At 42.4% G+C, this 21858-nt stretch overlaps 1 pseudogene; it reads left to right on the top strand.

The window, feature by feature from the left end:
- The window catches only part of LOC124038987, a 180483-nt pseudogene that overhangs the window by 113857 nt on the left and 44768 nt on the right, over nt 1-21858 (top strand).

Raw genomic sequence — 21858 nt, forward strand, 5'->3', positions numbered from 1 at the left:
GAAAAACACCACATACAGTACATTAGAAAGGTTGTCAGACCGCTTGACTTTTGTCAGTGGTGTAATGTAGTTTGGTAAAAATACTTGAAGTACTAGCCAAATAGTTTTTTGGGTGAATCTGTAATTTACTCTTTATATTTTGGACTGCTTTTACTTCACTACATTCCTCAAGAAAATATTATACTTTGTACTACTTACATTTTCCAATTCCTACTTACAAACCCAAACCTCGTTACATTTTGAATGCTTAGCAGGACAGGAAAATAGTCCATTTCACTCACTTATCAACCAAACATCCCTGGTCATCCCTACTGCCTCTGATCTGGTGGACTCACTAAACACATATACTTTATTTGTAAATTATGTCTGAATGTTGGAGTGTGCCCGTGGCTTTCCGTTTTAAATGTAATGGTGCCATCTGAGTTTCATAATATGATGAATTTCAAATTATTTATACTTTTACTTTTGATACTTAGGTATATTTTAAACCAAATACTTTTTTACTTTTACTCAAGTACAATTTCACTGGGTGACTTTTACTTTTAATTGTGTAATTTTCTATTAAGGTATCTTTACTTTTACTAGTATGACAGTTGGGTACTTTTTCCTCCTCTGACTTTTGTTACATTACAGCCTCATTCTAAAATGTATTAAAATACGTTTTTCCTCATTAATCTACACACAATACCCCATAATGACAAAGTGAAAACAGGTTTTTAGAAATGTTTGCACATGTATTTTACAAATGAAAAACTGAAATGCCTGATTTACATTAATGTGGTTATTCAATTGATTAGACATTTTTTGGAAATGCACACACCTGTAAACACAAGATCCCACAGTTGACAGTGATTGTCAGAACAAAAACCAAGCCACAAGTTCAAAATAATTGTCTGTAAAGCTCAGAGACAGGATTGTGTTGAGGCACAGATCTGTGGAAGGGTACCCAAAAATGTCTGCAGCATTGAAGGTCCCCAAGAACACAGTGGCCTCTGTCGTTTGGAACCACCAAGACTTTTCCTAGAGCTGGCCAAACAGAGCAATCAGGGGCGAAGGGTCTTGGTCAGGGAGGTGTTCCTCTGTGGGAGGGGAGAACCTTCCAGAACGATAACCATCTCTGCAGCACTCCACCAATCAGGCATTTGTGGTAGAGTGGCCAGACCGAAGCCACTCCTCAGTACAGGACACATTACTGCCCACTTGGAGTTAGCCGAAGGGCACCTAAAGGACTCACAGACCATGAAAAAAAATATTTTCTGGTGCGATGTAACCAAGATTGAATTATTTGACCTGAGTGCCACGTCTGGAAGACACCTGGCACCATCCCTACGATGAAGCATGGTGGTGGCAGCATCATGCTGTAGGGATGTTTTTCATTAGCAGGGACTGGGAGACTAGTCTGGAGCGAACGATGAGCGGACAAAGTACAGAGATCCTTAATGTAAACATGCTCCAGAGCGCTCATTACATCAGATTGGGGCAAAGGTTGACCTTCCAACAGGACAATGACCCTAAGCACACAGCCAAGTCAATGCAGGTGTGGCTTTGGGACAAGTCTCCTAATGTCCTTGAGTTCCAGAGCCCAGACTTGAACCCGATCGAACATCTCCGGAGAGACCTGAAAACAAGCATTTCACTACACATAACATCTGCTAAATATGTGTATGTGACCAATAATATTTCATTTGAAAATAGCTGTGCAGCAGTGCTCCCCATCCAACCTGACAGAGCTTGAGAGGATCTGCAGAGAAGAATGGGAGAAACTCCCATAACATAAGTGGGCCAAGCTTGTACAATAGCGTCATACCCAAGAGGACTTGAGGCTGTTATCGCTGCCAAAGGTGCTTCAACAACATATTGTGTAAAGGGTCTGAATACGTGTGTAAATGTGACATTTCAAAAATTGCACAAAATCTAAAAGTTGTTGTTTTGTCATTATGGTGTATTGATGAGGGGAAAAATAAATACATTTTGGAATAAGGCTGAGAGAGAGGAGAGAAGAGTAGAGACAGAGAGACATGGAAAGAGAAAGAGGTGGGAGAGAATGGTATGAGAGAGAAAGAAGGAGAGAGGATAGAGAGGGAGAGAGCACACCATTATGTCCCAATCATGGATGTCCAGTAATCCCAGGAGGTCCCAGCCAGCATGATTGAGAGGAGCCATGTTGTGTGTCTGTCTGTCCGTCCTTGTGCTTGTATGTTCGTTCGCACCACGCAGTAGTGTTGCACAGTACGTTAAAAAAATGTTTTACTTTTTCAATACTAGATCATGAAAAATGGTCCGGTACTCACATTTTGTTACTTTCGGTACGTCTGTCAAATGTGTCTCACATCATATGTGGATTGAGCTGATCAAGTCTGTCTAGTAATTTGTTTGAATCTTCTGAAGGGGGCAGAATTAAGCTAGCCAGGCCTTTTGCACATTCAGCTGACACAGCACCAGTGTTGGGATTAGTTTATTAAAAAGTAGTGTACATATTACTCATTGCATTTAACAAGATTAACCTGCTACTTTACGATATTACTTTGCTTGGAAAGTAACGCGTTATATTACTTTCTGTTTCTTTCATGAACTGTCTGCTTGACTGTCAGAGGGAGCAGTGCGAGTCATGCACGCTCAACCAAAGATGGGTTACGTACTAACTCATGTTTGATCACTAGTTTCTCCTTTCATCTATAGCGCTGCTTTCCTGTGCGAGTCTACATGTTCTGCAAGGCTTCTTCTAATGAAAACATCGTACTTCCACACCCACAGTTTGTTGTAAATCTAGCTCCAAATGCAAACTATTGAATTACTTTGCTTACAGAGCAGATGATGAGTGCCGGCTAATGTATTATATAATAGATGACTGATGGGGCGCGCTGTGTTGAAGTCACTGTGACTCCATCTTGGCACTCCCCCACCATTGTAAAAAATAAATTTAAAAAATTTGCACTGTGGAAAATTCCAGTAGCACTGTGGAATGTCCAGGTACACTTTTGCAAACTTCAGACATGCAGCAAAAACAAATTGGGACAACAGTGGCTTCTTCCGTGGTTTCCTCCCATGAACACCATTCTTTTTAGTGTTTACGTATTGTAGACTCGTCAACAGGGATGTTAGCATGTTCCAGAAATTGTTGTAAGTCTTTAACTGACACTCTATGATTCTTTTTAACCTCATTGAGCATTCTGCTCTGTGCTTTTCCAGTCATCTTTGCATGATGGCCACGCCTAGGGAGAGTAGCAACAGTGCTGAACATTATCAATTTATAAGCAATTGTCTTACCATGGACTGATGAACATCAAGGGTTTTAGAAATACTTTGTAACACTTTCCAGCTTTAAACAAGTCAACCATTCTTAATCTCAACTCTTCTGAGGTCTCTTTTGTTCGAAGCATGGTTCGCATCAGGCAATTCCTGTGAATAGCGAACTCAAATGTGGTGAGTTTTTTTATCCAAGGCAGCTCTAACCAACATCTCCACACTCGTGTCATTGATTGGACTCCAGGTTAGCTGACTCCTGACTCCAATTAGCTTTTGGAGAAGTCATTAGCCTAGGGGTTCACATACGTTTTCCAACCTGCACTGTGAATGTTGAAATTATGTAATCAATACAGACAAAAATACAATCCTTTGTTATTAGTTTAAGCACACTATGTTTGCCTATTATTTTGACTTAGCTGAAGATCAGATCAAATTTGATGACCAATTTATGCAGAAATCCGGGCAATTCCAAAGGGTTCACATTGTTACGCCTGCTGATAAATGACCGGACCAAGGTGCAGCGGAGTAGCCGTACATTCTCTCTTTATTTGACAACACCGGGAAAAAACAACACCGGGAAAAAACAATGAATACAAACCAAACGTAAAGCAACAAACAAAGACAATATCCCACAAAACCCAAAAGGAAACTGAAAACTTTTATCTGATTACCAATCAGAGACAACAATAGACAGCTGCATCCGATCGGGAATCAAACACACCAACATAGAAACAGAAAACCTAGAATGCCCACCCAAATCACACCCTGACCTAACCAAATAGAGAAATAAAAAGGTTCTCTAAGGTCAGGGCGTGACAGTACCCCCCCCCCCCGGACTCCGGCTGCAAAACCTGACTCTACAGGGGGGGGGGATCCGGGTGGGCATTTATCCTCGGTGGCGGCTCCGGTTCGGGACGTAGCCTCCGCTCCGCACACTGATCCCTCCGCTTCCGTGGAACCGGAAGTCTCGGGCGTATAGCTGGCACAACCCATCCTGGCTGAATGCCCTCTTCCGCCCGGCAAATGCGGGGCGCTGGCACAGAGCGCACCGGCCTGTGAATGCTCACTGGAGACACAGTGAGTATCACAGCATAACATGGTGCCTGACCGGTCAATCGCTCCCCACGGTATGCACGAGGAGTTGGCTCAGGTCTACACCCTGATTCCGCCAATCTCCCTGTGTGACCCCCCTTGCCGTGACTCTTGGTCTCATCGCTGTTCCTCCCTCGCTGCTTCCACCTGTATCCACTGCAGTCTCTCATGCCCTGCCTTTACCTCCTCCCATGTTCATGATGTCCTCCACTCCGGGGCACGGTGCTTGGTCCGTTGGTGATGGGATCATCTGTTACACTCGTGGTCGGATGATAAATGACCGGACCAAGGTGCAGCATGGTAGGCGTACATTCTCTCTTTATTTGAAAACGCAACACCGGGAAAACACAATGAACACAAACCGAACGTAAAGCTAGTCATGCAATAAAGCAACAAAGATAGACAAGATCCCACAAAAGCCAAAAGGAAACTGACAACTTATATCTGATTCCCAATAAGGGACAACGATAGACAGCTGGGAATCAAACACACCAACATAGAACCAGAAAACCCTAGAATGCCCAACCTAATCACACCCTGACCTAACCAAATAGAGAAATAAAAAGGCTGTCTATGGTCAGGGCGTGACACACATACATTTTCTTGCCACTGTATTTAGACTGCTTCGTGTTTTTCTAGGCTTGCTAGCAGTAACCAGCCAGCAGTTTTTGTGCAAGTTCCTTATACAACAGCAGGCACTGGCATCTACAATGTGATACCAGCAACCCTCCGGTTGCCAACTCACTTCCCACCAGATTTTTCCTGTATCATGATACTAAACCTGGTATTGGCATCAAAGTCAAAATTCTGGTATCGTGACAACGCTACCATGCAGTGCCAGGGCTGTGCTGAGCCTTGGTCTGAGTGGGTTGTGGAAGATTGATTCTCTCAGAGGGTTAGAGAGAGCAACACTGATTGAAGCCTCTGACTTCTTCAATATGTTACTGGTTATTCAGCAGCCTGTTTTCATTTATACTCTCATTATTAGAAAAAGTCATCATTGTGATTCAAATAGTTGTGCGTTTGCATGGCATTTCATTTTTAAGAGAGACGGGAAAATAGAGGGATGGAGAGAGACAGACAGAGAGCGATGGAGAATGACACAGAGAGAAATATGGAGAGACAGAGAGGGAGGGAGAGAGAGAAATGGAGTGAGGGATGGAGGATCGGGAGGGAGGGACTCAAGAAGAGAATGATCCTGCACCATCCTAGCAAATTGCAGTGATTCACCTGTACATAGTGGTAGTATTGATGATTTGTCCCTTGCAATTACACCTCGCTCAGGAAAACATTTATTGTTAAATCCCCACTTGATGTGGGCGTAATCATTTAAACCTGTTGTCTGGTTTGTCTTAGGGATGCCGTCTGTAATTGAAACATTAGTGTTTCTGGTCAATATGTGTAACGACATTCAGAGGTGGAAGAAGGATCGGACCAAAGCACAGGGTTGTGTTCATGATGATATTTAATTGAAATGAACTGAACACTGAAATACAAAACGATGTGAACAAAATGAAAACCGAAACAGTACCATGTGGCCCAAACACTCACAAGGAAACAAACACCCACTAACAAAAAGTGAAACCCAGGCTACCTAAGTATGATTCTCAATCAGGGACAACGATTGACAGCTGCCTCTGATTGAGAACCATACTAGGCCGAACTCAAAACCTCAACATAGAAAAACACACGTAGACTGTCCACCCAATTCACTCCCTGACCATACTAAAACAAAGACAAAACAAAGGAACTAAGGTCAGAATGTGACAGTACCCCTCCTGGCTGACTGGCGGCTCTGGCGGCTCCTGGCTGACTGGCGGCTCCTGGCTGACTGCCGGCTCTGGTGGCTATTGACAGACTGGCGGCTCTGGCGGCTCAAAACAGACTGGCGGCTCTGGCGGCTCAGGGCAGAAGGGAGACTCTGGCGGCTCAGGACAGACGGGAGACTCTGGCGGCTCAGGACAGACGGGAAACTCTGGCGGCACAGGACAGACGGGAGACTCTGGCGGCACAGGACAGACGGGAGACTCTGGCGGCTCAGGACAGACGGGAGACTCTGGCGGCTCAGGACAGACGGGAGACTCTGGCGGCTCAGGACAGACGGGAGACTCTGGCGGCTCAGGACAGACGGGAGACTCTGGGCTGTGCTGGCGAACCGGGGCCACCATGCGTAAGGCTGGTGCCATGTACGCCAGCCTGAGGAGACGCACTGGAGACCAGATGTGTAGAGCCGGCTTCATGTCACCTGGCTCGATGCCCACTCTAGTCCGGCCGATACGAGGAGCTGGAATGTACCGCACCGGGCTATGCACCCGCACCGGGGACACGGTGCGCTCCACCTCATAACACGGTGCCTGCCCGGTACCTCTTACTCTCCGGTAAGCATGAGAAGTTGGCACAGGTCTCCTACCTGAACTCGCCACACTCCCCGTGTGCCCCCCCAATAAATGTTTGGGGCTGCCTCTCGGGCTTCCAGCCGCGCTGCCGAGCTAGCTCCTCATAATGCCGCCTCTCAGCTTTCGCTGCCTCTTGTTCTGCCTTGGGGCGCCGATATTCACCCGGCTGTGCCCAGGGTCCCTTGCCATCTAATATCTCCTCCCAAGTCCATCTCTCCAGATATCGCTGCCTCTCCTGCTGCTGCTGCCTGTTACCACGCTGCTTGGTTCTTTCTTGGTGGGTGTTTCTGTAATGCCATTCAGGGGTGGAATAGGGATCGGAACAAAGCACAGCGACTGAACACTGAAATACAAAACAATAAACAATGTGAACAAAATGAAAACCGAAAGAGTACCATGTGGCAACAAACACTCACACGTAAACAGACACCCACAAATCAAAAGTGAAACCCAGGCTACCTAAGTATGATTCTCAATAAGGGACAACGATTGACAGCTGCCTCTGATTGAGAGCCATACTAGGCCGAACTCAAAACCCCAACATAGAAAAACACACACAGACTGCCCACCCAACTCACGCCCTGACCATACTAAAACAAAGACAAAACAAAGGAACTAAGGTCAGAACATGACAATATGTGGCTGGTAGGGCGGCCCTGTGCAGCCCATGTTTCCATTTTAATCAGGTGTGTGTGACAGTGTGTGTGTGTTAGGGTTGGACATTACATCAAATTAATTTGATTGCGATGTTCCAAATGCCTCTATTGCAGGAATCAACGTGTGTGTGTGTGTGTGTGTGTGTGTGTGTGTGTGTGTGTGTGTGTGTGTGTGTGTGTGTGTGTGTGTGTGTGTGTGTGTGTGTGTGTGTGTGTGTGTGTGTGTGTGTGTGTGTGTGTGTGTGTGTGTGTGTGTGTGTGTGTGTGTTTGTCATTTTGGTCTCATTCGTTCCTTCTATGTTGTGTTGACTGTGCACCTTCCCACGTGCAAACAGACATTTAGCCCCTCTCCCTGCCATCAAAGACAAAAGATAACAAAGACGAAAGATTATATTACATTTGTCATTTAGTGGAATCTCTTATCAAGAGACAATTACATGAGCAATTAGGCTTAAGTGCCTTACTCAAGGGCACATCAGCAGATTTTCACCATTAGGCTTGGGCATTCATCTTCCTCTCTGACAACAAACAATTGCAAATCACTATTTGCATTTGGGGTCCAAAACAATCAGTCATATGGACACCAAAACACATTGAGACGTTATTTTACTGTAATAGAGTAAAATGCCCTTTTTATATCTCAACTCCCAAATTTTAGAACATAGGAGACCCTACTAAGACAGGAGTATCAATTAGCATGATTGTTAAAAATGAATGCTCTGTTTCTGTTGCGTGGCATTGCAGTTTCTGTTGCACGCGACGAGACCGTAATGTCACATAAGCACATTAACAATTGGCAACTCGTTCTCATTCTGAGAAATAAGCATTTTCTTATCCAGGTAGGCCACTTGACTTCAACATCTAAACGTAAACTGTTCTACGTTGTTAGCAAGAAATTAAATCCAATTTGGCTAGACTTTAAATATAAAGATTAGCTAGTTACTCACTAGCAGGTGGGCTTGTGCTTGAGAGATGTTTATGAAACCTGTGTTCATTTTCTATATTGCTTGTTATCAGAAGTTGGTGATTTGTTCGTTGATGTGCATTGTACATGGTTCTAGATAAATGTGTAACAAGGGGATTTTCATAGACCGACATGAAAGCCAGATCGCTGATTATTGCACAAAAAAAGCAGATTCAACTATTTTGATGAAATAATTTTAGTGGGTCTTATGATTGAATGCTTATATTTAGCCCTGAAGCCCCGAATTAATTAGATTATTCCCGATTATTTGAAATGCAGTGTATGGACATCTTAATTATGCAACAAAGGTTATTTAGAGAGAACATAAAAAATATATACATATACTCAACACTGAGTATACAAAACATTAAGAACACCTGCTTTTTCCATAATATATGCCATTTAGCAGACACTTTTATCCAAAGCGACTTACAGTCATGTGTGCATACATTCTACGTATGGGTGGTCGCAGGAATCAAACCCACTACCCTGGCGTTACAAGTGCCATGCTCTACCAACTGAGCTACATGACAGACTGACTAGATGAATCCAGGTGAAAGCTATGATTCCTTAATGTCACTCGTTAAATCCACTTCAATCAGTGTAGATGAAAGGGCGGACACAGGTTTAAGAAAGATTTTTAAACCTTGAGACAATTGAGACAATGCATTGTGTATGTGTGCCATTCAGAGGGTGAATGGGCGAGACAAAATATTGAATTGCCTTTGAACGGGGTAAGGTCGTATGTGCCAGGCAAACCGGTTGGTGTCAAGAACTGCAATGCTACTGGGTTTTTCAGGCTCAACAGTTGCCAGTGTGTATCAAGAATGTTCCACTACCAAAGGACATCCAGCCAATTTGACACAACTGTAGGGAGAATTTGAGTCAACATGGGCCAGCATCCCTGTGGAACCCTTTCGACATCTTGTAGAGTCCATGCCCTGACAAAATGAGGCTGTTCTGAGGGTAGCTATAGCGAGTGGTGTTGACTCTTGAGTGATGCCATCTACCATCTCACCACGGCTGTGGATTTTTCACTCAATACAATGTTGACTCAGTACGTGCTATGTACTTAGGGCCTTTTTACCTTTGAAGAGATGTGAAAACGAATGAAAGCATTTGCTCGAACATATTGAGCACTTTCATGAATTTTTCATCACCTCAGTTCCTTACCATGAAGTCAGTAGCGTTGGAGAGTAGTTGAGGTGTGTGTGCTCATTGCGGCCAAACAAAGGTGTAGCATCTTTAAAGCTTTATCTATTTATCCCTTTAAAAAACCCTTAAACGCCCCAATGACTGACTTGCCGGCCCTGTCTTGTGTGTCGCTCACTCTCGCTCTATCTCAGGAATGACTCACCCAGTATGAAACCAGCACCAAACTGTGTCTTGGCGACCTGTCTCCATAGCAACCAGGCCGTCTCTGCTGCGTTACCACAGCGTTATCCTGCCGTTATCCATAAGTTACTCCTGTTGTGTGGATATAAAAACAGCGCGACTATGTGAGCCAACGTACAGCACAAATGCATATCTGTCTACACAGGCCAGTGTCTGTCATTGTGGGGTGATGGGAGCTTTCAAGTGTGTGTGTGTGTGTGTGTGTTTTGTGTGCATTTATATATATGTGTGTGTGTGGTGATGGCTTTGCCACAGGACCTGGTGTGTTGTGATGGTTGATGAGGAGATCTCTGTGCTCAGAACGACATGCTGCTGACTCATTCAGCGTGCATCTCAAATAGCACCCTATTCTCTATATAGTGCACTACTTTAATAGAGTGCCGTTTATGACACAGCTTTACTGTTATTTTATCTCCCTCCATGGAGGTGTGGGGGGTCCTGAAAGCACATTCACTCAATAATCCCGCCCCCCACGTCTCTCCTTCACCCTCCCTCGCTCTCCATCTCTCCTCATCTCCTCCGCTCTTCCCTTTTACAGGACCTACGGGAGGTTTGGCTCAACTATCCGCCCACCCTCTGCAGGTTGGTTGGAAATAATCTATTTTGTTTGTTTGTCCCGACATTCTGTATCCGTAGATGGATAAAAAAGATGTATAAAATATATATGTACAGCTCTGAAATACATATTGTATATATGTAACCCCCCCAGAGTACCGCTTTCTTACACACACACACACACACACACACACACACACACACACACACACACACACACACACACACACACACACACACACACACACACACACACACACACACACACACACACACACACACACACACACACACACACACACACACACACACACACACTCAAATCAAACTTAATTTGTCACCTGCGCCGAATACAACGTGTAGACCTTACCATGAAATGCTTACTTATAAGCCCTTAGCCAACAGTGCAGTTCAAGGAAGAATTAAGAAAATATTTACCAAATAAACTAAAGACATTTTTGTTGCCGAAATTAAGTTCAATGTCGCAACAATTTCAACGATTTTACTGAGTTACAGTTCATGTAAGGAAATCAGTCAATTGAAATAAAATCATTAGGCCCCAATCTATGGAATCAGTATCTGGAGTGACCATCATTTGCTTCGTGCAGTGGAACACATCTCCTTCGCATAGAGTTGGTCAGGCTGTTGATTGCGGCCTGTGGAACGTTGTCCCACTCCTCTTCAATGGCTGTGCGAAGTTGCTGGATATTGGTGCATACTGGAACACACAGTCATACACAGCCTATGCCAGCCCATACCATAACCCCACCACCTCCTTGGGGCACCCTGTTCACAAAGTTGACATCAGCAAACCGCTCGCCTACACAACACCATTCTCATGTCTGAAGGAGACGACACCTACGAGGGTAAAAAAAAAACACCCTGTTAAGAACTCTTTTTTTACATTTTATTTTTTATATATTGACTTTCAATGTCTGTGGTTGTGAGGCCAGTTTTATATACTGCCAAATTCTCTAAAACATCATTAGTGGTGGTTTATGTTAGAGAAATGAACATTAAATTATCTGGCAATAGCTCTGGTGGACATTCTTGCAGTCAGCATGCCAATTGCACACTCCCTCAAAACATGAGACACCTGTGGCGTTGTGTGACAAAACTGCACATTTTAGAGTGCAATTTTATTGTCCTCAGCACAAGGTGCACCTGTTTAATGATCATGATGTTTAATCAGCTTCTTGATATGCCACACCTTTCAGTTGGATACATTATCTTGGCAAAGGAAATGCTCACTAACAGGTACTGTATGTAAACAGCTTTGTGCACACAATTTGAGAGAAATTAGATTTGTGTCTATGTACAATTTCGTGGATCTTCTATTTGAGCTCATGAAACATGGTACCAACATTTTACATGTTGCATTTTGTTCATTGTAGTTTAAGATAGGGTATAAGTAGGCCTGTTAAATGAATATCATAAGCCTATTGCTGTCGTTTGTTGGGTACATTAGGCACTAGCATTTCTTGGTAATTCTGAACGAAAATGCACTTCTGTACGCCTATATCTGCACAGCAGATGCTTTAGCCTATCTGACAAGGATCAAGAAATGCATGTCGGTGTCGTAGCATGCTGTCGGCATATCTCTACCTCTCTTTGGGGCTAGGCCTAAGCTTCTCTTCCTTTTGATATAAGTGTTTTAAAATATTAATAGGCTATCATACAGTGGATCCCTAAGTCTAGTATAGGTCTATGAATGCAATGCCCTGATGCATTTTGTGCTCAAATCTCCGACAGCTGAACCATGAGGTCGACTCGGATTAAAGTTCTCCATCACTGCGACGGATTTATGCCATATAGATTTGGGAGAGGTCTGGTTGGTGAAATGGCCTAATACAGAATCATGTCTGTTCTGTGAAATACACTGAGTGTACAAAACATTAAGGTTATTAACTTCTTGCGTCGAGCCATCCCGGAGCCGGGATCGTGACTACAGCCTCAAGCCCATTACCATAACGCAACGTAAACTATTTATGAAAATCGCAAATGAAATGAAATCAATATGCTAGCTCTCAAGCTAACAACACTGTCATCTCAGATTTTCAAAAATATGCTGCTCAACCATAGCAAAACAAGCATTTGTGTAACAGTATTGATAGCTATTGCAGGCTAGCTTAGCATTTAGCGTTAGCATTCAGCAGGCAACATTTTCACAAAAACTAGAAAAGCATTCAAATAAAATAATTTACCTTTGAAGAACTTCGGATGTTTTCAATGAGAAGACTCTCAGTTACAAATGTTCAGTTTTTCCTGAAAGATTATTTGTGCAGGACAAATCGCTCCGTTTTCTGCGTCACGTTTAGCTACGAAAAAAACCTGTAATCCAGGATTGTGTAAATCTATCCGCAAGCTCATTTGCATAACACAACGTTATCTATTCATGAAATTCACAAATGAAATGAAATCAATAGGCTAGCTCTCAAGCTAACAACACTGTCATCTCAGATTTTCAAAAATATGCTTCTCAACCATAGCAAAACAAGCATTTGTGTAACAGTATTGATAGCTATTGCAGGCTAGTGTAGCATTTAGCGTTAGCATTCAGCAGGCAACATTTTCACAAAAACCAGAAAAGCATTCAAATAAAATCATTTACCTTTGAAGAACTTCGGATGTTTTCAATGAGGAGACTCTCAGTTCGATAGCAAATGTTCAGTTTTTCCTGAAAGATTATTTGTGCAGGAAATTTGGCTACCAAAAAAATCCCCAAAATTCAGTCATCATAACGCCAAACTTTATTCCAAATTAACTCCATAATATCGACTGAAACATGGTAAACGTTGTTTAGAATCAATCCTCAAGGTGTTTTTCACATATCTCTTCATGATATATCGTTCGTGGAAGTCTCCTCTCAAATCACTGGATGACTGCGTGCAGCTTGTAGAATACGCAGCAATTTCAACAAAGGACACCGGGCGGACACCTGGTAAATGTAGTCTCTTATCGCCAATCTTCCAATGATATTCCTACAAATACGTCACAATGCTGCAGACACCTTGGAGAAACGATAGAAAGGGCAGGCTCATTCCTGGCGTATTCACAGCCATATAAGGAGACATTGGCAAACAGAGCCTCAAAAATCCTGCTCATTTCCTGTTTGAAGTTTCATCTTGGTTTCTCCTGTAACATCAGTTCTGGGGCACTCACAGATAATATCTTTGCAGTTTTGGAAACGTCCGAGTGTTTTCTTGCCAAAGCTGTCAATTATATGCATAGTCGAGCATCTTTTTGTGACAAAATATTGCGCTTATAACGGGCACGTTTTTTTTTATCCAATAATGAAATAGCGCCCCCATAGGTTGAAGAGGTTAAAGAAGGATTTTTAGGTCTTGTGACAGTTGAACCAAGGGTTGTGTATATGTGCCATCCTGAGTGTGAATGTTCAAGCCAAAAGATTTAAGTGCCTTTGAAAGGGGTAAGGTAGTAGGTGCCAGGTGCACCGGTTTGAGTGTGTCAAAAACTGAAACGTTGCTGAGTTTTTCACGCTTAACAGTTTCCTGTGTGCATCAAGAATGGTCCACATGCATGATTGTTGCTTACCAAAGGCGACGAGTCCATAAGGTTAGGTAGGGTTTCCCTAAAGTAAATTAAATTAAATTGCCCAAATTATATAACCTAATTAGCCTACTCCTTCTAAACATAAATACATAAAATCATTCAAAACAGGCGTCTACACCAGAAAGCATGATTTGGAGGATCAGAGCATCGTTAGCTCATTTAAAAAAAAAATAAGCCTGAGGATTGTTTTAAATGAAATAGCCTGTTGAAAGGCATATAGTATATATATAGTATATATATTATAGTATATATATATATTCAAGTTGCGAGAGCCATAGGAAGGGAAACATGTATTCTAATAAGCAGTCAATGCACAACAATTCTTAATGCAATCTCAGGAGAACACTTTTGAAAGCAGTTTTGACATTTTTTATTTTGAAAGCATTTGTTCTTTGTTTAATAGAAAGAAGGGGGTCACAGTTTTCCATTGCTACCATGTTTATTTCTCTACTCCTTCAATTACGCAAGTGGCCTTGTTTTTCAAATGCAAACTGGAGCGGCACCACTGAGTTCTTCTTAAAAGGGCATTGACATACTTTCTAATAGAAACTCCAACATTTACATTTTTGGAGTGAATAATAATAATTAATGTATTTATAATAAAAGTATTATTATTAATAATAACAATAATATATAATTAGAACAATCAGGTGTTGTGTCCAATGGGGTAAATGCAGATGGAAAAACCCCATGCTTCAGCAGCAGCCCATGTACATTTTATAGCCTGAGTGGCCTCGTTTCACTGCCAAAAATAAACCTAAACCATCTAGTGTTCAGCGAAATAACAACACAATGTCAAATACAGGTAGCCTAGTCAAATAATTAACATCCAATCACATTAACCATTACTCTCTCGCGGGAATTCCACTAACGGTCCGTATGTAGCCAAACGTAGCTGCTGCTCATTTTGGTATCTGTACTGATGGCCCAAAAGCCATGACAGGGAGACATAGGGGAGCGGTAACGCTTGTGGAAGCAGTTGCTCCCGAAGCCACTTGGGTACACTGCACCATCCACCGAGAGGCTCTTGCTGCCAAGGGAAATGCCTGACAGCTTGAAATAGGTTTTGGACACTAACTTTGTTAAAGCAAGGCCCCTGAACTCTCATGGATTTTCTGCACTATGCAATGATATGGGCAGCAACCATGTAACACTTTTACAACATACAGAAGTGGGCCGGTTAACAAGGGGCAAAGTAGTGACGTGTTTTTGTTTAAATTGGGAGACAAGCTTAAAGTTTTCTTTCCTGACCACAGTTTTCACTTGTCTGACCGCTTACATGATGACGAGTTTCTCACACGACTGGCCTATCTGGGTGATGTTTTCTCTAGCCTGAATGATCTGAATCTAGCATTACAGGGACTCTCCGCAACTATATTCAATGTGCGGGACAGAATTGAGGCTATGATTAAGAAGTTGGAGCTCTTCTCTGTCTGAATTAACAAGAACAACACACAGGTCTTCCCATAATTTCATGACTTTCTGTGTGCAAATGAACTCAAGCTTACGGACAATGCCTAATGTGATATAGCGAAACACCTGAATGAGTTGGGTGCGCAATAACGCAGGTACTTTCCCGAAATGGATGACACAAACAACTGGATTAGTTATCCCTTTAATGCCCTGCCTCCAGTTCACTTACCGATATCTGAACAAGAGAGCCTCATCGAAACTACGACAAGCGGTTCTGTGGAAATCTTATTTAATCAGAAGCCACTGCTAGATTTCTGTATTGGGCTGCGCTCAGAGTGACCTGCCTTGGCAAATCGCACTGTTAAGACACTGATGCCCTTTGCAACCACGTACCTATGTGAGAGTGGATTCTGGGCCCTCACTTGCATGACAACTAAATACAGGCACAGACTATGTGTGGAAAATGATTTAAGACTTCCCACGAGCCGGGTTGTGACAAAAACTCACACTCATTCTTATGTTCAATAAATGTATCATATAGGCTTACAATGGTGGCAAAAAAACAACATTTGTGAGTGTGCTAACTCTGGTGCTAGAGGGGGTACACAGCTGGAGGTTGAATGTTTGAAAGGGTAAGGGTCTAAAAAGTTTGGGAACCACTGATTTAGACCATGCATTGTCCCATATGTTAAAATAATTGGATATGTTATGGGGCTCGTTTCTGGAGGTGGACATTTTATTTTAGTTGGTGTCAGCTTCATTTTATTTTCACTTATTTTGGAGTAGAATGTCCTTTTTAAAAGGTCACCAGAACTGAGCTTCTCAGTCCTAAGGGGACTGGAATTGGTCAGACTTACAGTTTTATACAGTACATGTACAAACGTATCCTGTTTCCCTAAAAGCATGATGGTCATGACTTGCTTGTATGAAAGGGGAGGTTGATCTAAGATTGACTTAAGTTTCATCATTAGTTTTCTTTTTATGCTTTAACCCCTGGGTTAACAATGATTGTTTTAGGAAAGGAAGAACCAATACAAATAGGCTATAAAGTTTTCCTTATAGGCTGTTTTTAAGGATATAGCTAACATCCCTCATTTATTGATGGTGCTGGGTGCGTGGGTGGACCCTCTAATGGGTTAAGCGCCCAATGTACAGTATCAGTCAAAAGTTTGGGCACACCTACTCAACCCAATTGAGATGGTTTGGGATGAGTCAGACTGCAGATTGAAGGAAAAGCAGCCAGAAAGTGCTCCGCATATTTGGGAACTACTTCAAGACTGTTGGAAAATCATTCCAGGTGAAGCTGGTTGAGAGAATGCCAAGAGTGTGCAAAGCTGCCATCAAGGCCAAGGTAGGCTACTTTGAAGAATCTCAAATATATAATAGTCAAAATAAAGAAAAACCCTTGAATGAGTAGGTGTGTCCAAACTTTTGACTGGTACTGTATATGGATGACCTATACAGTTTTCAGATAAATGTAGATATTCCTGGTCACTTGTCTGGCACCAAATGTTCCTTACGGAAACACACACACACACACACACACACACACACACACACACACACACACACACACACACACACACACACACACACACACACACACACACACACACACACACACACACACACACACACACACACACACACACTCAGTTAGACTGTCTGTTGTTCTCTAGCTAGTCCCTATGTTGTCCATCTGCTGTTTCCGCTCTCCATAATCCGCTTTCTTACCATTACTCAGACACCCTCTCGCACTTTTATTCTCTACCGCTGACTCTAGCTCTCTTTCTTTCTCTTTATACACTTTCATTCATTCATTCTTCCTCTCTCTCTTTCTATTTCTCTCTCTCTCCCTATTTTCATTCCCTCTCTCTCCCCCTATTTTTGTCCCCATTCTTCTCACGCTCTTCCCCTTTGCAGTGCATGATCTCCCTAGAAACATTGAGAGTAGGGCAAAGAGAGAGAAGAGGATGTTTGTTTGAAAGTAGGATTCGGAGGAAGAGATCAAAAATGGTGTAACAGGATTACACACGGTCCCAAATCACATAGGGCCTCCAGGGACCAAAACACTGCTTCTGTGTGTGTCAGTGTGTATGTGTGTGTGTGTGTCTCACAGTGCGTTTTGTGAGTCAATGTGTTTTCACGTGCATGTTTTTCTGAGCATATCCATGTTTGTTTCTAAATCCCACTCTGATCTCGGCTGATGTACGTTTTTATATTTTCGTTTGCTCTCTGCTCTCAATTGATGACAGAGATTTTGAGACATGGTTTAGAGAGCTTTTGGCCCACATTGACAGTACAACTGAGCCCAAACCGTTTGTCTGTACTTCTTCCTATATGCCTGCCACCATGCCAGTGAATATAATATTGTGTCAGCTGCTGCCATGGCCATAGAAATAGAATCACTAGAATGGGCTTCCCTATACAAGTCAGTGGGTCATTCTATTTAGCCACAGAAACCTATGAAATCCCACCAACAGGGCTTTACAGACATTATTTGGGAGGTCTAGCAAAATCTTCCAGCCACTCATTCTTGACTTGTTACCAGCATCTGAGGATGGTAGCTTGTGGTCATTTCAGCCATGCCCTTCCCTTCTCAACAGCAGCCTTGGAGGTCAATACCTGGGTAAGGTGTGGACGCCTAGGGTCAATCCCACAATCCTCAGTGGTCAGGGAGGGACCACCGCTGGGTGTTCCTGGGTAAGGTTTATGCTAAGCGGGATCGTGGATAATTATGGGGTTTAGAGCGAAGGCCATCCTTCCATCTCTCCATATTTCCAACCTGAGTCAGTCTGCTGTGGGTTAGAGTGGTCAGAGAGAGGGGTCTCCTCCTCCTCCTCCTTCTATTTACCTTACATGCCTAGCTTAGTTTATGAACCCGTGACTTAAATTTAAATGACCTTTTAACATGAATGAATAGTTTTACGATAAGATTATTTAAGTGAAGACATCAATTTTCTATGTTGATGAAGCCTAAAGGTAAGCAGGGACAACCGACATCTGGTTCAAGGGCTCTCTCTCTCTGAGCATAAATGGCTACCAGTTGGCTCTCTCTCTCTCTCTCTCTCTCTCTCTCTCTCTCTCTCTCTCTCTCTCTCTCTCTCTCTCTCTCTCTCTCTCTCTCTCTCTCTCTCTCTCTCTCTCTCTCAGCCTATGGGGTAACAAGATGACTCTGGCCCCAGGCAGAACAGAAAGGCTGATGATCGTCAGGAGTTAGTTAGCTGAAAGCAATTCACCAATAATGAGGCCCAGGCTTATGTTGATGACAATCCATCTTTGTTTTTATTTCTACAAAACTTTTATTAAATAAAGAATATCCAGGATTGTAGGTGTACATATGCATGTGCGCTGGCCCATGTTCATACATTAGCATTAACACCATGGGTTAGCTCTGCCTGCCTGCTAAGTTTGGGCGGTATTTAGATTTGTGCATTTTCATACAGTTTCTGTACATGTATGTGTTTTACACTATTACCTGCAGTTTACACAAGAGGCTGTTAATTCGTTCCAAATGTTAAAAAAAAGAAAAATTGCTGACACTTGCCACTGTAAATGCTAACAAGTGCAAGCAAACATAAACAAATTGCAAGGACAGACAACCCACCTCATAAAGTTGTACAACTATGTCAATAGGTTTGTTGCACGAACAAAATGAATAATAGACAGCAGTGATCTTGACCTCAGAGGGGATTGATTGCGTCTGCTTTAACCATGAAGAGTGTAACCATGAAGTGTGTGTGGTGTGTGTGTGTGGGTTTGTCGTTAAGAAAGAGTTAGCTGAGACGTCCCACAGCATTTTATCTATTCTATCTCTACTTTCCCCACTGCTGCATTTATATTTACAGTGCCTTGCGAAAGTATTCGGCCCCCTTGAACTTTGCGACCTTTTGCCACATTTCAGGCTTCAAACATAAAGATGTAAAACTGTATTTTTTTGTGAAGAATCAACAACAAGTGGGACACAATCATGAAGTGGAACGACATTTATTGGATATTTCATAGTTTTTTAACAAATCAAAAACTGAAAAATTGGGCGTGCAAAATTATTCAGCCCCTTTACTTTCAGTGCAGCAAACTCTCTCCAGAAGTTCAGTGAGGATCTCTGAATGATCCAATGTTGACCTAAATGACTAATATATATATATATATATATACTAATGATGATAAATACAATCCACCTGTGTGTAATCAAGTCTCCGTATGAATGCACCTGCACTGTGATAGTCTCAGAGGTCCGATAAAAACGCAGAGAGCATCATGAAGAACAAGGAACACACCAGGCAGGTCCGAGATACTGTTGTGAAGAAGTTTAAAGCCGGATTTGGATACAAAAAGATTTCCCAAGTTTTAAACATCCCAAGGAGCACTGTGCAAGCAATAATATTGAAATGGAAGGAGTATCAGACCACTGCAAATCTACCAAGACCTGGCCGTCCCTCTAAACTTTCAGCTCATACAAGGAGAAGACTGATCAGAGATGCAGCCAAGAGGCCCATGATCACTCTGGATGAACTGCAGAGATCTACAGCTGAGGTGGGAGACTCTGTCCATAGGACAACAATCAGTCGTATATTGCACAAATCTGGCCTTTATGGAAGAGTGGCAAGAAGAAAGCCATTTCTTAAAGATATCCGTAAAAAGTGTTGTTTAAAGTTTGCCACAAGCCACCTGGGAGACACACCAAACATGTGGAAGAAGGTGCTCTGGTCAGATGAAACCAAAATGTAACTTTTTGACAACAATGCAAAACGTTATGTTTGGAGTAAAAGCAACACAGCTCATCACCCTGAACACACCATCCCCACTGTCAAACATGGTGGTGGCAGCATCATGGTTTGGGCCTGCTTTTCTTCAGCAGGGACAGGGAAGATGGTTAAAATTGATGGGAAGATGGATGGAGCCAAATACAGGACCATTCTGGAAGAAAACCTGATGGAGTCTGCAAAAGACCTGAGACTGGGACGGAGATTTGTCTTCCAACAAGATAATGATCCAAAACATAAAGCAAAATCTACAATGGAATGGTTCAAAAATAAACATATCCAGGTGTTAGAATGGTCAAGTCAAAGTCCAGACCTGAATCCAATCGAGAATCTGTGGAAAGAACTGAAAACTGCTGTTCACAAATGCTCTCCATCAAACCTCACTGAGCTCGAGCTGTTTTGCAAGGAGGAATGGGAAAAAATGTCAGTCTCTCGATGTGCAAAACTGATAGAGACATATCCCAGCAAAAGGTGGCGCTACAAAGTATTAACTTAAGGGGGCTGAATAATTTTGCACGCCCAATTTTTCAGTTTTTGATTTGTTAAAAATGTTTCAAATATCCAATAAATGTCATTCCACTTCATGATTGTGTCCCACTTGTTGTTGATTCTTCACAAAAAAATACAGTTTTATATCTTTATGTTTGAAGCCTGAAATGTGGCAAAAGGTCGCAAAGTTCAAGGGGGCCAAATACTTTCGCAAGGCACTGTATATTTAATTTTACCTTTATTTAACCAGGCAAGTCAGTTAAGTCGGTTAACTGCCTGTTCAGGGGCAGAACGACAGATTTGTACCTTGTCAGCTCGGGGGTTTGAACTCGCAACCTTCCGGTTACTAGTCCAATGCTCTAACCACTAGGCTACGCTGGGGCAAAGAAGTATTTAGTCAGCCACCAATTGTGCAAGTTCTCCCACTTAAAAAGATGAGAGGCCTGTAATTATCATCATAGGTACACTTCAACTATGACAGACAAAATGAGGAAAATCACATTGTAGGATTTTTAATGAATTTATTTGCAAATTATGTTGGAAAATAAGTATTTGGTCAATAACAACAGTTTATCTCAATACTTTGTTATATACCCTTTTTTGGCAATGACAGAGGTCAAAAGTTTTGTGTAAATCTTCACAAGGTTTTCACACACTGTTGCTGGTATTTTGGCCCATTCCTCCATGCAGATCTCCTCTAGAGCAGTGATGTTTTGGGGCTGTTGCTGGTCAACACGGACTTTCAACTCCCTCCAAAGATGTTCTATGGGGTTGAGATCTGGAGACTGGCTTGGCCACTCCAGGACCTTGAAATGCTTCTTACGAAGCCACTCCTTCATTGCCCGGGCGGTGTCTTTGGGATCATTGTCATGCTGAAAGACCCAGCCACGTTTCATCTTCAATGCCCTTGCTGATGGAAGGAGGTTTTCATTCAATATCTCACGAAACATAGCCCCATTAATTCTTTCCTTTACATGGATCAGTCGTCCTGGTCTAAAGAGTTTTCTGATGATCAATTAGCCTTTTAAAATTATAAACTTGGATTAGCTAACACAACGTGCCATTGGAACACAAGAGTTGATTGTTGCTGACCATGGGCCTCTGTACGCCTATGTAGATATTCCATTAAAAATCTGCCGTTTTCAGGTACAATAGTCGTTTACAACATTAACAATGTGTACACTATATTTCTGATCAATTTGATGTTATTTTAAGTTTAATTATTATTTTTTCTTTCAAAAACAAGGCCATTTCCAAGTGACCACAAACTTTTTAACAGTAGCGTATTTGCAAAAAATATAAATGGGGGGTTG

The sequence above is a fragment of the Oncorhynchus gorbuscha genome, linkage group LG07 (genome assembly GCF_021184085.1).
Source record: "Oncorhynchus gorbuscha isolate QuinsamMale2020 ecotype Even-year linkage group LG07, OgorEven_v1.0, whole genome shotgun sequence".
Lineage (NCBI taxonomy): Eukaryota > Metazoa > Chordata > Actinopteri > Salmoniformes > Salmonidae > Oncorhynchus > Oncorhynchus gorbuscha.